This window comes from Myotis brandtii, unplaced genomic scaffold, assembly GCF_000412655.1.
Source record: "Myotis brandtii unplaced genomic scaffold, ASM41265v1 scaffold374, whole genome shotgun sequence".
NCBI classification, from domain to species: Eukaryota; Metazoa; Chordata; class Mammalia; order Chiroptera; family Vespertilionidae; genus Myotis; species Myotis brandtii.
The window spans coordinates 7,448,779-7,466,238 of NW_005364372.1; positions in this window are offsets into that span (position 1 = coordinate 7,448,779).

The following is a 17,460-nucleotide window of genomic DNA, read 5'->3' on the forward strand; positions in this document are numbered from 1 at the left end:
GAATCAATGGAAGAATTGGTTTTAATTATATACTATTTAAGGACAAACTATATATTTTGCTGTTTAAGGTAGTGACTCACTGAATGAAATAACTAATTGGCCAACATTAAGGATATTTCTAATACAGAAGGATTTAAAACATTGCATTATGAACTTTTGGGAAATGAATCTAAAGTTTTATTTTTTAAGTTCTGTTCTTATTCTAATTTTGTTTGGTTGTATTTTTATTTTCAGATAGATTAATAAATCTGGCAGCTGATTTCTGTAAGATTTTGTGTTCTGAATTTCTAACGGAATTGGCTACTCAAACATAAAAATCAGTCATATAACATTTTCCTTCAACTTAGTAAGAGTAAATAAAAGAAATGTCTCCCCTAGTGTTTGCTGCCTCTTGTTGATGACATGCTGAAACCCAACAGGCTAATTATAGCAAAGAACGTTACGTCCCAAATAGTTAATGAAAAATATTTTTTTAAAGTTATGCCTATTAAAAAAGCTCAAAATAAAAATTCATAAGGCTGACAGTGCAGAGCAGTTTTCTCAAGTCATAGAGGATCTCAGAGGCTATTTAATTAAACCTTTTTACAGATTGTGCAGGCATACCTCGTTTTATTGGACTTCGCTTTATTTTGCTTCACAGGTGTTACATTTCTTACAAACTGAAGGCAGGACCCTCCACCAGCAAAAAAATTACACCTCGCTTTATTGAGATACTGGCTTTATTACGGTGGTCTGGAATGGAACCTGCAATATCTCTGAGGTATGCCAGTATTAGTTTCCTATAGATGCTGTAACATATTACCACAAATTCATTGGCCACAAGACAAATTTACCCTATGATCATTCTGGAGATCAGAAGTCAAAAATAAGTCTAAAGGGGCTAAAATTAAGATGTCCACCTGGCTTGTTTCTTCCGGAGGCTCCTGGGGTGAACCCCATCTTAGCATCTTCCACTTTTAGAGACGGCTGACCTTCCTGGCTTCTGGCTCCATCACTTCAATCTCTACTTCTGTGGCCACATTCCTTTCTCCTTTACTACAGACAAATCTTGCTCTGCCTCCCTCTTATAAGGACACTGATGATTACATTTAGGGCCCACCCAGATAAACCTGGGTCATCTCCCCATGTCAAAATCTTTCATCACCTCTTCAAAGTCCCTTCTGCCAGATCAGTTATCAGTCACAGGTTCCTGTGATTAGAACATGGAAATGGAGGGGAGGGGGGTTGTTTACCACACAGATGAAGACACTGAATAGTAAAAATACTGATTGACTTAGGGATGGACAAATACATTTTACTGAATGAGCTATGATTAGAAATTATTAAAGAACATTTTTGATCACCATTGAGATAGTCTCACTTTACTCTGCATAAATGGTACTGAAAGCCTTCTTTATTAAAATTCACCTCTTCTGTCAAAGGAAATGGTAATTGAAGCAAGCTTTTAGATTATTTAATTCCCCTTCATGGTAATTACAGCATAGTAGCACAATTCTGTTTTCCAAGCCAGGTATTTTTAAAAATAAATTTATTTTGGTGCTAGGTTGAGTTGTTACTATGCAATCATAATATCTGCAACTAACTATTAAGTCTGACTTGATATCTATATATATAAAAGCCTAAAAAACCGAATGACCAGTCACTATGATGCACACTGACCACCAGTGACTGGCAGATGCTCAACACAGAAGCTGACCCCTGGTGGTCATTGTGCTCCCACAGCAGGAGCACTGCTCAGCTGACCAACAGGCGCCAGACACAGGCGGCATGAGCCTTTCCCAGTCAGAACTGACGGCACGAGCCCACAGCAGGTGCAGCCGGGCCTGGGTGAGTGGGACCGGCAGGCAGCGTTGGACTGCCAGTTTTGGTCCAATCCCTGCAGGCCATGCTGAGGGACCCCATGGTGCACAGATCCATGCACCAGGCCTCTAGTATAGAATATCTCTGTTACTAAGATAAGAATTCTGAAATATGAGTCAACTTATCATTATATGATAAGGAAGAAATATATTACTCAATAATATACCATTTGGCTAGATCATAGTAGTTACAAAAATGAGTCATTGTCTATTTGCATTTTCAGAGCTTATAATGACAAAACATTACAGAGAAGACCATTTGAATGTTTCTTACCTGGTATCTTAAAAGAGAAAAACAAAAATTTAAAAATAAGAAGTGAGTGTGAGCCATTTTCCAGTTGCAGTTTGATATGAAGGAGGGGAAAAATAGAGGTGTAAAGAAAATAGAATTTGGATAAAAATAATAGAAGGAAGTTAAAGAAGGCAAATGGACACACTGAGCAATTGTGATAAGAATTGCATAATAGCTAAGTTTCCATGAGGTATCAGTGTGGCGCATAACACTGAAGAATGTGGCCCAGTTTACTCAATGCAACTGGTGCATTTAGGACTTGACTTTTGTTTAACTTTTTTTTAAAATAAAGATTTATTTGCAAAAAAAATCAGTTTATGGAAGAATATAGTTTAAGAAGAGAGAATTTGATGAGAGTAGTGATGCCTTTATAGAAATATTAATAATTTTAGAGTGTTCAATTAAAAAGATACCTACAATAGCTATGGTTTATGAATTCATATGTAAGGTAGGCTTTTTGGCATATAGGCTCTAATATTCTTATTTACTTCCATTCTAAAATTATATTTATGTTTTCATGGAAAAGATTTTTAATTCACTTGGATGTATTAAAATTATACTTATGGTTTGAGAAACATGCTATGAAATTTATGTAATTATAGCAAAATAAATATGCTCAAAACTTAAATCTAAAATAAAAGCCCAGAAATGGAAAATATTGGACTATCGTGATCACTCAGGAATGTGGCACATTTTAAAACTGATAAGTGTAGTCTAATTTTGACTTGCTTCTAATTATCTAAAAGATCTTAATCATTTAATTTACAATCAAGGCACTTAAGTAATGTCTTTACTCCTATCAATTCCCAGGTATTATTCTCTTTCTGGTAATAGGTCCCAGGACACCTGATAAAACTTGTTTTAGTTCTATGATCTAATCCTTTAAACTTTTCTGAGAAAATGAATCTCTTCGGTAACTGTGTCAGGAAGAAATTTTGTTGAAGGAACTATCTAAATTATGTCACTGACTCCCATGTGCCAGCCAACATGACATATGCTTCCACCCCCATCATTTGAATTGGCTTAGTCTGAGAAGCTGAGGCAAATGGCAACACCAAAATGTCATTGTGTTGATGTCATGTGATCACCGGCAAACTCATAAACCTTACTCTTTTGTGTAACCTGGACCTTGCTACGTTCTTATTGTAGGTTTTTAATGACTTAAAATGTATGTAACAATGACTCACATTTTGCTTAAACAAAGTCTTACTTAAAATTTATTTCTTTGACCATTTTTGAATAGTCCATAGAAAAATCTGAAAAAGAACTGAAGTGCTACTTAACACCAAAGTCACACCATAGTATCTGTGTATGTAGTTACTTACTTTGAGCATTTCAAGAATCTAGAAGTGAAAAGGATTGAAGTCCACTTTGTTTTCCTCTTGGGGAGGGATATAACTTAGTGGTTTCCCAAAAGACAGATGTCCTGATCAAATTCTTTGGAAAGTTGTAAACACTGCCCTTGTGACATGCTGTTAGACGTGATGTCTAAAAGGAATAGATTTCCAAGAAAACTTTTAAAGCATAGTAGATTCAAAGTCACGTAATTCAGAAGGAGTAACAAATAGATTTTCAAAGTAGAAAGTAGAACTGAAAGCATAGGAACTATTTTATAATGAAATTTTAATTTTTAAAACTTGTCACATTGCTGCAAAGGGGACTGTGACATCTTATACACCTTTTTAATTTCCTGTATAGCCAGTAAAACTATTTGTCCTATAGAAAGTTTAATGTAAATTTAATTGGCGGAAGGAAAATGTGGAGAAAAAAATGGGAAGAAAAATGATAATGCATGTGACACTACTTTTGAAACTGAAAAATTCTGTCCTTTTAACACTACAGAAATATTTTACTTTATACTTAAAAATACTCCTAATAAAATTGTTTACATGTTTTCTATTTTAAAATATAGTAAAATATATATAACTTAAAATTTAGCATTTAAGTCATTTTAAGTGTATAGTTCAGGCTAATAAATATGCAAATTGTCCCCTCAACTGGGAATTCCACTGAGAGTTCAACCAGGGAGTGGGGCCGGCCAGCCAACTGCCTGCAGCCCCTTCCCCTGTCTGGCCCCACCCCTGATCGGCTCCCCCCACCACTGCCAACCACCCTCGGCGCCCCACCTGGCCAGCCCAGTCTGATCGGCCCCAATTGGGGCAGGCCAGTGGGCCCCACCTGTGTACGAATTCGTGCACCAGGCCTCTAGTTAATTATATTCACAATGTTGTACAACTATGGCCACTACTTCTAACACATTTAGATTCTTTTGTTCTTAAAGTGTTATTAAAAATACTACAGAAGATACTGAAGTATATTAGAATTAGAAATGTTTAAAAGGTAACTATACTTTCTAATAATTTACATTACTTGTGGTTTCTTTATTAATGGTTGGCCTTAATTTTATAGTGGAGTTTAATAATTTTATTTAAGAAAAATAAACATTATGTATAAGCACTATTTCTACAAAGCCCCAACGATTGTTGCAGGGGAAAAACTTCATTTAGGTAACCACCTTATTGGATGTTTTTAAAATAACTCAGTTATTTAAATGTATTAAAAAATAAAAATAGCCCCTTAAAAAAGCTTCATGAAACAGTGAACTGATCTTTTGCACTCTTGTTTCTTTAGTTTGAATTGAGGAATTTGGTTAATATGCCATAAAGACACAAGCATACTGAAGCTATGCTTAAATTCTTTAACATGGTGGTAATTTCAGATATAGTTTATGGCAAAAATTCCCAAACAGAAACATGCTAGTTTTAATAACAGTATTTAATTAATGTGAAATTAGTCTATCAAGATAAATCTGGCAACTCTCCACCACCCCCTGCCCATATGTTTAGTCTAAGAACTTGCTAGATTAAAATAAACCAAATATTTTTTGTGACTTTCAAGTCTCTTATAGGTTCCTTTCAAAGTTTGTTCCTTGAAGGATGGTACTTAATCACATATAGATTAAGGTGCCTTTTGTAAGAATCATTTTACAGAGTAAATTATGATTTGTTATTAAAAAGGCAGCATCTGAAGAAGTAAGTTTCTATTATTTAATTTTTTTCAGATAGAAATACCAGGCCCAAATGTGATACATTCCAAATTTATTTGTTGGCTTTTTACGTGTTTGCCTCATGAGGAGCTGGTTTTGCAGGTGTAAATAGGAAATGTTACAAATAACCCATAAAATTGTCATTTTAATTATTTCACATGCTTACCTCTGAAATTCAGTATCAAGCATATTAGGAAATAGAATCAATTGAAAAAAAGACTTCACCAGAATTTACTGTTTATTTTCACCAAAAAATTGTGATTATGTAGAAACCCTGAGGCAGTGTTTCTAAAACTAAAACAAGGAAAAATATGAAAATAAATATTATGATAATTTAGATTCCCAAAGAAGAAATACACTCCACATTGATTTATTAAGTCACTCATAGTAGACAGAGTTTGGATTATTCATTTGTTTTATGTTGGGAAATTTATTGATTTAATCCTTTAAAATCCCCATATATGCGTCTTCTACAAATTGTTATTAAATACTGCTTTAAAATCAGTTGATTATATATGTTCTGCATCTAAATTATTCTCCCTCCCAATAGGTAGACTAGCCATTGTGAATTTAACACATACTTAGAGAACTAAATAATGTGGTATATTTATTAAGCTGCAAAATTTTATCATATAGTACATAGACTCTATTCAAAAGAAATATGGTAAACATGTAGCCTTAAGAATGCTAGTGACAGTGGGAAGCAGAGATACTTTTATTCAAATATGATGATTGTTTCACTTCAACCATGTATTATAAAGTGAAGCATATGTCTACATGGCCCATAATACAGGAGGATGTTAAAAATTTAGCTAAAAATCAAGGCAGGGCAGACTACCCAGTCAGTAACTTCTAGACTGCCTTGATTCTGAGCATCTTGAGTGAAAACATTTATCAAACACCCACTTGCTATGTATGTACTAGTATACATGCTGGGATTCCTCACTGTATTATGAAAGGAACATTGTATTAGTGTTTGATGGTTCCAAGCAACAATAACCAACTGGTTAGAAGGCTTTCAAAGCCAAAGGGGCCCCATTAGACACTATAGCTACCCTTGGTACACACCCTAACAACTGCACCTCTGTTGCAAACCTTCTAATGGTGTTCAAAAAGGGCAATAGGTGTTATAGGATACTTCTGAGTTATTCCAGTTCTTGACCCATCCCACTCAATAGTCTATTGTTGTGCCTCTTACAGCAGGAAGCTCATACGTTTATACTTGCCTAAGTATCCCAGTTTGCATGGGATAGTCCCTGGTGGCCTTGGCCAATTCACCTATTTTGTCTCTGCGTATTATTAACTGTGCCCAATTTTACTCTCAATGTTTGGAAAATAAATTCATTCTTTACCTGCACCCTAGAGAAGAAAGCCTGGTTAAAATGCTCTCCTCAGTTTGCCTCGAATGATAGCTTTTCCAAATGGAAACATCAAAACTTCCCTTCAGATATCCTTGAGAGGGAAAATTTCCTAGACCTCATACAATTAGTCGTTCCTGCCTCCTCTACATCTGTGGTGGCCCACAATATTTTTCATACATTTTATTTTATATATTCCTGTATCATATTTTATCACCCAAGGAATGGTGGACACTTATAAAGGACATAGGCATCTATCTGGGTTTTTATGAGCCTGAAGTGGCTAGACTTTAAGGTTTATGAACTTTAGATATGTCCTCATGAAGTTGAACATGGTGGTTTAACAGCAGAATTTATTATCTCAAATTTGGAGACTTGAAGTCCAAAATCAAGGTGTTGACAGGGCTGGTACCTTCTGAGAGCTGGATTGATTCCAGGCCTCTCTCCTTAGTTTATTGTTGGCCTTCTTTTCCTCTTATCTTTTTACATCCTCTTCCCACTGTATCTGCCTCTGTATCTAATTTCTCTTTTCAGGATAACACCAGACTCATTGGATTAGGGCTCACTCTAATGACCTCGTGTTAACTTACCTAGGTAAAGATCCTTTCTCCAAATAAGGTCTCATTCTGAGGTGCTGCAGTTAAGACTCTCTACATATATTTTTGGGGTGAGGAGTTTATATTATGAACATATGAAAGTGAAAGAACCTATTAAAATGAAATGTCTCATCCGTTACATGAGAGATTCAGATGTAAGAGGTAAATAATAACTATTTCTTTATCATATTATTCTAGAGGCCAAGTACATGAAATTTGTGCATGGGTAGGGTCCCTAGCGTCTGCCAGCTGCTGGCTGCCGGCCGGGGCCTTCCTTCATTCTGTGCCGCCCCTTGGTGGTCAGCACATGTCATAGCGAGCTATCGAACTCCTGGTTGGTCGAACTCCCAAGGGGACACTTTGCATATTAGGCTTTTATATATATATAGATATAGATAGATATAGATAGATAGATAATAATGCCCTATATTCTCAATAGTGATGATTGAAATAAATTTTATTCTCATAGTCTTCTTGTCCCTCCATCAATTAACTAGGAAAATAGGAATAAAGGGATTAAACCCATAATAAATTCAATGAAAATCTAAATTCAAAAATGTATGGGTAATAAATGGGAAAAACAAGTAATACAAAAGCAGAAAGAGAAAAATGTTATCATAAAAAAAAAAAAACAACTAGTGTGTTCTTTCTGTTCTCTGGTTTTTAGGACCAGAAGCTAGCTATGCGCCAGAAGAAAATCTATGAACAAAAACATTATAGACTTTTCTGAGCTTAAATGAGAAGTTAGATGAGGAAATTTGCATTGAGCACTACTTATCATTTAAGCACCATTGAGCAATAAGCAGCATGGGTTTACACAGAACAAATCATGCCAAACAAATCTGATTGCTTTTTTTATTGAATTACAAGATTAGTGGATGAATGCAATGTGGGAGATGTAATACATTTGGATTTTAGCAAAACATTTGATACAGCATCTCATGAACTCTAAAATGAATTCAAATTGTCAGGAATATTAACACCAGGGTGAGGAATGGAAATTAAATGAAGGATTGCAAAGAAAAAGAAGTAATAATCAACCGTGATATGGCAGCTTGGGAACACATCATTATAAGGTGCTACAGTGATCACAGGATTTATTCAGCACATATTAACATTCACACAGCTTTCTCAGACTTGATAAAAAGAATGGAATAAAGGATTCAGAATGCACCCCATGATTTCAGACATTCTATACAGTCCATTCAGATTTAGAGGAAGAAGAAAATAGATTTGGCATCAAACATTTTTAATGATTTTGCAAATAGTTACTTCTACCACTGCATCATTTAATTCATTTAATGCTCTAAGATTCTGTCATGCTGCTGTTATTTGATCTTTTTCTGTGTCAGATAACAAGCCAATTCTTTAAGTCCCCCAATCTACCTGGCCTTATGCTAGCGATTCATGAAGAAAGTAGCACAAGCTCTCTTGGTGGCCTGACTTTTTCATGTTCAGGAAACTTGAATTCCACCACAGTGTGTGGACTTCATGTTAGACACTGTCCTCAAGGGGCAAGTTAAATATACATAATTCAATAAATAGGAAAGGGCAGAAGCATTCCGACAAATTTCACAGTTAAAACTAAATTGTGAGGTTCTGCTAAAAGTAGGGAGGCCAGTAAAATGATAGAACCCTGGCACAGCTGAGAAATGCATATATGGAATTAAAAGCACGAGAGTAACTTGGAAAGGAGAAAAGCATTCAGCAGTCTCTCCAGAGGATGCAACAAGGTGACAGAAAACCACAACTCGTATATGAGTTTGCAATGTCAGCTATCACCCAAGAGACGTAACAGGATGTTTAATCTATTAGATGAGTTGAAAACGATTTATTAATTTCAGAATATACTGATTGTGTCCCTTCTGGAAGACTGAGGTAATTCTCTTTGGAAACATCCTTTTCTAGAAAAATGAAAAGATACAGAGAGAAATCAGAGCATAGCAACAAGGAATGATTATGAAGTGGCAGGTTCGGCTCATGAAGAAAGATCAAAGCATTATTAAAAGGGAAAGAAACTATAAAGTTAGTCTGCAGGTGTGTAACACCTGTTAAGGTAAGAAGCAACAGATAATATTTTCTAAAGTGCAGGAAAAACACTTAACTGGAAAAACTGAGAATGAATGAATTTATATCCACAGTAAAAATTAACATCCTGGGAGGGGGAGAGTATACATCTGAGAATGAGTCTTCAAATTTCACCCTTTGATTAAAGAATTGACTCAAAAATATGCCTTAAAATTAGAAATGTGATGGCTTTCTGAACAAGTATTTTCCAAGAATAATCTTGACAAACTGATGGATTCAATAACTTATTTGAATAAAAATTCAAATCCCAATATTTACTTTTCATATGTTCATTATAAATATAACTATTGAATCTGCACGTTCTCCATCTCTCTTTTTCTCTCTTCTTCCTCTTTTTCTTTTTTTTTTTGAGATATAATTAACCCACCTGTTTTCAAGTGGTTGGTGTGGTCCAGTGTCTCTCCACCAGAGCAGCCGGCATGTAGGCCAGATGATTCTTGAACAAGACTCTCTGTGCTTGTATAGCATCTGTAGCCCCAGACACTACATGCCAGCACATCTTCCAGGATGTATAATACCATACACACTTTTCTAAGTGCTCCTAAGGGCATCCCCTATCTCAGATAAGCTTGGGGCGGTGGGGGGAGGGGGACGGAGAAATTGTAAACATACTCACCAAAGTCAGTTCAATAGTTAAGGTTTCCATAGTCAGGCTAATTGTCACACCAGCTTGGGAATTCTAAGACACCTATGCTTGTCCAACAGTCCCATGTCACGAGAGCCTTGTATCAGGATACACAAGATTATACTAAGGGGCTTACAAAAAAGTTTATTTCTTTATCTCTCTACATATCTGCCATGAGTCAGCGACACTCCTGCTTCAGACTCTGTTCTGATGGTACACTCTCAGGCCAGAACACTGATGGTCATAATGACACAGGGAAAAAGGACATGGTATCTGTCTGCTCGCTCTTGGAGCTGCTTCTGTTGCTTCTGTTCATTGTCATTGGCCCAGAATGCAATCGGCCGCTCAAGTTCCAGAGAGTGGGCATGTGTAACCTTTCTGCAGGGAGGGGCATTTAATATGAATAAATAAACTCACTTTGTCATTTAATAGTCTTTTTGAATTTCAAGGAACAGCATATTGAAATTCATCACAAAGTTTCCCAAAGTGGAAATGGTACCACTTAATGGAAGTTATGATAAATACGCTGACATTCAGAATAAAAACATTAGGAAAACATGGAACATAACTGTTTTGCATCTGGCCATATAGAGTTGTCTGGAGAAGAGAGGCTCAAAATTACAGCACTAGAGCTTGTCTCACTGACTTCCCTATTACTGTTACTGAGATCTTTGTCTTGTTGTGTTTATAAAATGTGTGATTCTTAATTACTTCAATATTTATTGAACTAGCTCTGGAGATGACAAAAATAAGGAAGACACCGTCCCTGCTCTTGAGGAGCTCAGGCTAGTATGCAAGAAAGACACAGATCACTGACTATAATTCAGCGTGTGAAATTTTGTATTATGAATATCTGACACATAGCTGAGTACAGTTATAAGAGCAGTTAATCATGTTTGAATGTGGATATGGAGACATCTTTATAGATAAAATAATAGATGACCCTTGCATATAAATTTGGTAGACAATTTGAGGCCAATAATAAGGACGGGCAGGCGAGAGGAAGAGAGAATATTGTCAGTCTTGATACAGTGTCTTATATATTAAGACCCTTCCATAAAACTATACATGTTTAAGACTAGCTTCCTCATGACCACTTGACTGTCAGATTCAGAGCTTCCCTAATTCAGCTTCTGTGCTTGCCACAGAGATTCCACTCAGGACCTTACCACGCTCAGTGGAAGGACCAGACTGTCTCAGTAGTGTATACAGTTTATATTCCTCCTCTTTAACCCATCACTTCAGCTCTAGCTATCCAACCAAAGGACAGTGGTAAAACAAACAACCTAACCCAACACTTACTTTCCCAATTTAGACATTTAGTTGCTTCTAGTTGTTTGTTTTGCATTATTATAAATTTCAGCTAGATTTATCTTTGTAGTTTTATCTTACAGGATTTGTCTTATTATTGCTACATAGTTAGAAGTGAAAGTGCTGGGTCACAGGATATGCTTTTGTGCCATTGTTTTAACTTTTGCTGAAGTTTAATCAACCGGCAGAAAAATCATACCAAGGTCATTTTAGAGAAAATAACAAAGCCATATTCCTGAGCAAAAGGTAACCATGCAAAAATAAATCAATGAACTTTTTTCAGTTAAGGTAAGTGACTGGAAGTTCAGGGTGGTTTATTAAATATTAGCATAGTTGACTTCTTTCTAGCTATAGGAAGATGTGAATATACTCTGAACTTAGGAATATTGGTAAAGATTTGAGGGCATTGTCTTCTTTCTCCTTATAAAGAAAAAAAATTCTTAGGATGAATAACATCTCATGTCCATAGAATCATAGAATTCCAAAGTACTTGCTGGGCATAACTGTTGGTATCAGAATGGATAAAGACAGTGGCGTGGCTGTTGGACAGCAGGAGAAAGGAGAGGACACCCTCCTTTGATCTCATGGAGGAAACAGAGAAGGAAGGAGAAGAAAATAACAGCAGGCAACAAGACAGGAGACAGAAGGTAAATAGTCTGTTATGGTACACAGGCATAGTAAGTATAGGGTCAGAATGGGCATGGAAAGAAAAGAGGAACCTAAATATCCAAGTTTGGAAACCTGGTTAAAGACATTGAAACAACTGAGGACGTTTGAATGTGAACAATGGGAGTATCTGCTCCGGGATGAATCCAGCTTTCCTCTGGAGATGCAGATCAGGGATACTTCATAGCTCTGTCTAGTAATCAGTGGTTGGCAAACTCATTAGTCAACAGAGCCAAATAGCAACAGTACAACGATTGAAATTTCTTTTGAGAGCCAAATTTTTTAAACTTAAACTATATAGGTAGGTACATTGTTATTAACTTAATTAGGGTATTCCTAAGGCTTAGGAAGAGCCACACTCAAGGGGCCAAAGAGCCGCATGTGGCTCGCGAGCCGCAGTTTGCCGACCACTGGGTTCATTCCGGCTGAAAGTTGGCAGCAGTGATCCATGTGGCTGTTGGAGCACATACTCCCACAGGCCGCTCCTGATGTTTGAGGCCACAGCTCTCTGCTGTCTTTCCATTTTGGCCTCATTTCCTAACACTACCTGTCACACTTCCAGGTCTTGACTTTGGATTCACAGACTGAGAACCACGTGGTTTTCTGTCTGGCCATCTACTTGACTTCTCTAGGGTAAACAGCTTCCCAGAGAGATAAACAAGAGTTAACCTGTTTAAACTCAAACTCGTGAGGTTGAAAGTTTTAGTGTATGATACTTATTAGCTGATATATGTTGAACAAAAATTACCCTCTAATGCATAATTCCCAACACTAGCTAAATGACAACATTTCTGTTTTAGGCTCAATCAGTGCATATAATTTTCTATGAAACGATACTTATTAGCTGATAAATGTTGAACAAAAATTACCCTCTATAATGCATAATTTCCCAACACTAGCTAAATGACAACATTTACGTTTTAGGCTCAATCAGTGCATATAATTTTCTATGAAAATACTGAATTATGTTGCTGATTTTATAAAATCAAGACCATTTAACATTTTTGACATTAAATTTCAAATCTGTTAACATATACACACTCTAAGTATAAAAAGTTCCTGACAATCGTTCCATGGGTTTTGTCTGCACTATTCAACTGTCGCATCCCTTTGAGTAAAAAGCACTTCATGTTCTCAGAATAAAGTTCTTTTGTTATTGTGAATATGCTTCCCCCATCTGAAAAGCCTGAATTGAGTTTTATTTTGAGTTTTGTACCTGCTTCAAAGATTGTTGGCACCCGGGTAAAGCTTTATGAAAATACACGGAGGTTGAAAATGCCATTTTCTACTCTTGATAAATGATCTTTAATTTGTTGGTAGAAAAAAATGCACAAAAAGTACCAAAACCTTACTGACACCTCAACTCATATATCTCTTACATTTAGCAGGAAAAAAAATCACAAATATGTCCTTTTTTAACTAGAGCTTTTAGCAATGGAATTGAGAGTGTCACTGTTCCCATTTGTCTCTCCATCTTTACTCTTGGATTTGTCTCAGACTTGGGTATATCTCTCACTGACTCTGACGCTCTCCCAAATACTTTGTACTAAAAACAAGTAAAAAATTTAAAAAAATGCACTAAAAAGACAGAAAAAAAAATCCAAAAAACTGTCTTCTTACCAGGTGGATCAACTGAAGAAAAACTGAACGGCACTTGCAGCATTTATCTGTCTTAGTCCATCGGGGAGACGAAAAACAGCTACCCTTTATACCTTTCACCTAATCAAAAGCTTAAATCTGTTCACATTCTTTACCGCCCAGCACTGTACTATTGTACATCGATTGTGCCGACAGGCACCTCCTTGTGGAGAACAATTGATTTTTCTTTGTTAGCAAAGTGATTTTAATAGCCTTTCTCCGGGCTGTCATGTTTCAGGGCCCTAGAAGCAAGATGCACCTGTTCCTAGAACTTAGTGATCAATTGCTCAACCCACAGAAAATGTGCCTGTGTGCTGTGTTCAAAGACCTCCAGAGCAATTACTCAGAAGGTGACTTTAACTTGTTTTGATAAATAGGCTGCCTGAGGGTCTCAGGTGAGTTATCTTAAGTATTTTGACCACGGAGCCTGACGTTAGGTGTTTTTTGTTAAATTGCCATTAAGGAGCATAGTTATAAGAATAGATTTCTGCTGTTTAAGGTTACTGTAGCAGCTTCGTGCCAGACTTCCTTGCCAAAGAAACTAGCCCAAAGTAAAGGTCACTGCTTTGAAGAGTGAGTGATGAGAATAACTCTGTTTGTATTGCCCTTGATATTTGAAAATGGCTCTTCTGGTTGTGTGGTGTGAAGAAAAGTCAAAGGTAGGATCTATAGCTTTATTCAGCACAATTACTGTCTGTTCTCCTTGACTAGTAGTGACCACTATTTCCTTAATATTGTACAAAGTGGCTCTTTTGTTTTCCTCTTCACGAATCTGGCTCAAAAAGTGTTCCTATGAGTGTATGTGAACTATAGTCATGCTACATTCTTTAAATTCTTTAAAAACTGCTTGCAGTCTTTAAAATGTGTCAGCACTTTAAGCTTGCAGCTGGCCTACACAGCAGTATTATTAGCTGCCACTATTTAGGAGGTTGCACGTATGCTCTTGACTTTCAGTCAAATCTTTCAAGGTATGGAATATAGGTCATGTTTTCGAAATGTGGAAATCTGAGGGAAATTTGCAAAAGGTTAACACCACTAGGTTACATACAAACATAGGTGACAAAGTCGGTATTTGAACTGAGTCCATCTTCTTACCCACAATGCTGTGCTATCTCAGCACCAGGGTAAATGTGTGGTAGAAGATGTAAAACCTTTGCTTGGGTCCCAACTATAGACACATTCCTGTCACCTATGGGTACAAACCATCTCCTCAGTTCAGCAAACATTTCGGGGCGGGGGCAGTTCTATTTTAGGTCACGCAGCATGACAGATTTGGGGGATAAAGTAGCAAGTTGAGAAAAAAACAATCCCTGATTTCAAGAAATCAAGAAATTTGCCATAAAGTAGGGCGACGGAATTGTCACTAAGGGGCTCAGCCCGGAGGTAGGAAAATGTTTAGTAGATAGTTTTGCTTAAGGCCTGGAAACATAACTGGGGTTGTTAAGGGTTTAATTGTGTCTCCTCTTCAAATTCATAGGTTAAAGTCCCAGTTACCTCACAATGTGACCTTATTTGGAAATAGGGTTTTTACGGATGTAGCCAAGTTAAGATGAGGTCAATCGGGTGGGCCCTGTTTTAATATGATTGGTGACTTTATAAAAAGGGAGAATTGGGACACGGGAGACACAGGGAGAACTCCATGTGAAAATTGGATTTATGCTCCACAGTCAAGGAATGCTAATGATTGCCAGCAAACCACCAGGATCCAGGAGAGAGATTGTCGAACAGTTTGTCCCTCGCAGCCCCCAGAAGCAAGCAAACTGTCCAAATACAGGCCTACCTCGTTTTATTGCGCTTCGCTTTCTTGCCGCTTCAAGGTGTTGCGTTTCTTACAAATTAAAGGCAACACCTCCCACATGGTGACTTGCTTTATTACGATACTCCCTGTATTACAGTGGTCTGGAACCCAACCCACAATGTCTATGAGGTATGTCTATAGACTTATGCAAATTTGCTAACCTTGATTTCGGACTTCTAGCCTCCAAAACTGTGAGAAGACACTTAAGCCACCCAGTCTGTGGTACTTTGTTCTGCTAGTCCCGGCAAACTAATACTAGCGGTTTGACAAGAATAGTAGTGATGAGACGAAGAGATTGTTGTGTTGGTTGGTTTTAGGTGAAGGAAAAAGCAAAACAAAACTCACAGATTAAGAAGGTATTGCAGTGTGAGGAAGCAGTGAGGAGCCTCTGAACGCATTTTGAGTGAGTAGGAGAGCGGCCATTTCAGAATTGTGCTTTTATAAAACTTCCCCTCATGGATAGGAATACTGATAGTGACGAAGGACAGATCTCCCATGCCCTGGAATTTTTTGCAGGTGGAAGTCATCAAGAAAGGAGAGACGGATGCTTGATTTGCAATGAGGATTTCAAACTGAACTTTCTTTAAAGATATAACCAACTCTGGTCTAGCCGGTTTGGCTCAGTAGATAGAGTGTCGGCCCGCAGACGGAAAGGCCCCAGGTTCAATTCCGGGCAAGGGCATGAACCTCAGTTGCAGACTTGATGCTGACCCTGGTCGGGGTGTTTGCAGGAGGTAGCCATATGATGTTTCTCTCTCTTTCTGACTCTCCCTCTTTCTTCTACTCTCTCTAAAAATCAATGGAAAAATATTCTCAACTGAGGATTGACAAAAGAAAATAAATAGAAAGTAGCAAGTCTTAAGAAAAAAAAAAAAGACATAGCCAACTTTGACCTTTATCTTTGTAGGTGAGGGAAGGAGCCTCAGTCACTCTCCCTGAGGAATTGGAACCAGGAATAATGATGCAATATGTTAGATCAGTGCCAGGAGGAACATTTCAGAAGTGCTTTTGCTCTCTTCACCTCTTTAGGTCTTATGTAACTAGAATGAATCCTAGATGGTGAATCAGAAGATTTGGGTTTAAGAGTCAGCTCCTCAATAAACTCTTTAACCAGCTCAATAAATTTCTTGATTTCAGTGTTTTTGTTTTAGGAAGTGGTGGAGACATAGTCATGTCCCTTTCAGCTGTAGTAGAGTCTCTTTAAGGAATGTGATGAGTTTACTTTCACTTTAGATTTTTTTCTTGTTTGTTTCATCTTGTATTTCTTTCTCAGCCTTGAGGCTATATTAACACAAACTTTTGAATAACATTGAACTCTTAAGCTGTCCCCACTCAGTGCTAATTCTCTAATCATTTCGTCTTTATAGAATTTACATGGTGTCCACAGAGACAGCAATGATATACATATAAATAAAATTGTTGCAATCACAGCTGTGTACGGGGAGTAGAGACATAAATGAAAAAATAAAGTCATGGATTTAAAGAAAAACTATCAAGTGCAAAAACATAAGTAGAAATTAGCTTAGAAGTAAAGGGAAAAAGGAGATGGGCCAGTGCAGGTGGAGGAAAAGACGAGGGGAAATGTAGGCCAGCAGCATACAGGCGATGAACAGGTGCAACCGAGGAGGTGCAAAGATTTATTGTGGAAAATTCACATCAAGCATCTGATTCTAGCAAAAGGGACTAAGCTCACTAAGTGAAACAAATCAGTGCTGATTAGTAACATCTAGCAGTTTTACAGGGGTTAAGAGTAAAGGAGGACAGAGAGGTGGTGTGGTTTAAATGCCAGGTTTTCGTGACTGAACAAATCATTTGCCATAGCAGTTAAAGGAGTCAGGGGTCAGTCAGCTACATCCTGTCGGCCAAATCTGGCTGACTCCTGTTTTTGGAAATAAGCTTTAACTGGCACACACCCGTGCCCCTGTGTATACATATCATTCCTGGCTGCTTTTGCATTGCAATGGCAAAGTCAAAGAGTTGTGATGGAGATCATTAAGCTTCTAAAGCTGAAAATACGTACTACCTGGTCTTTTACAGAAAAAGACCCCCAAACTCTGCTCTAGAGGGTTTTTAACAAGCATTTTAGGAAATTCTCAGCTCTGGAAATCCAATTGCTCGGGTTAAAGTACTTTTTTTCAAGATAGCCCAGAGACCTCCTGTAGCTGACCTTAGAAATTCAGCGA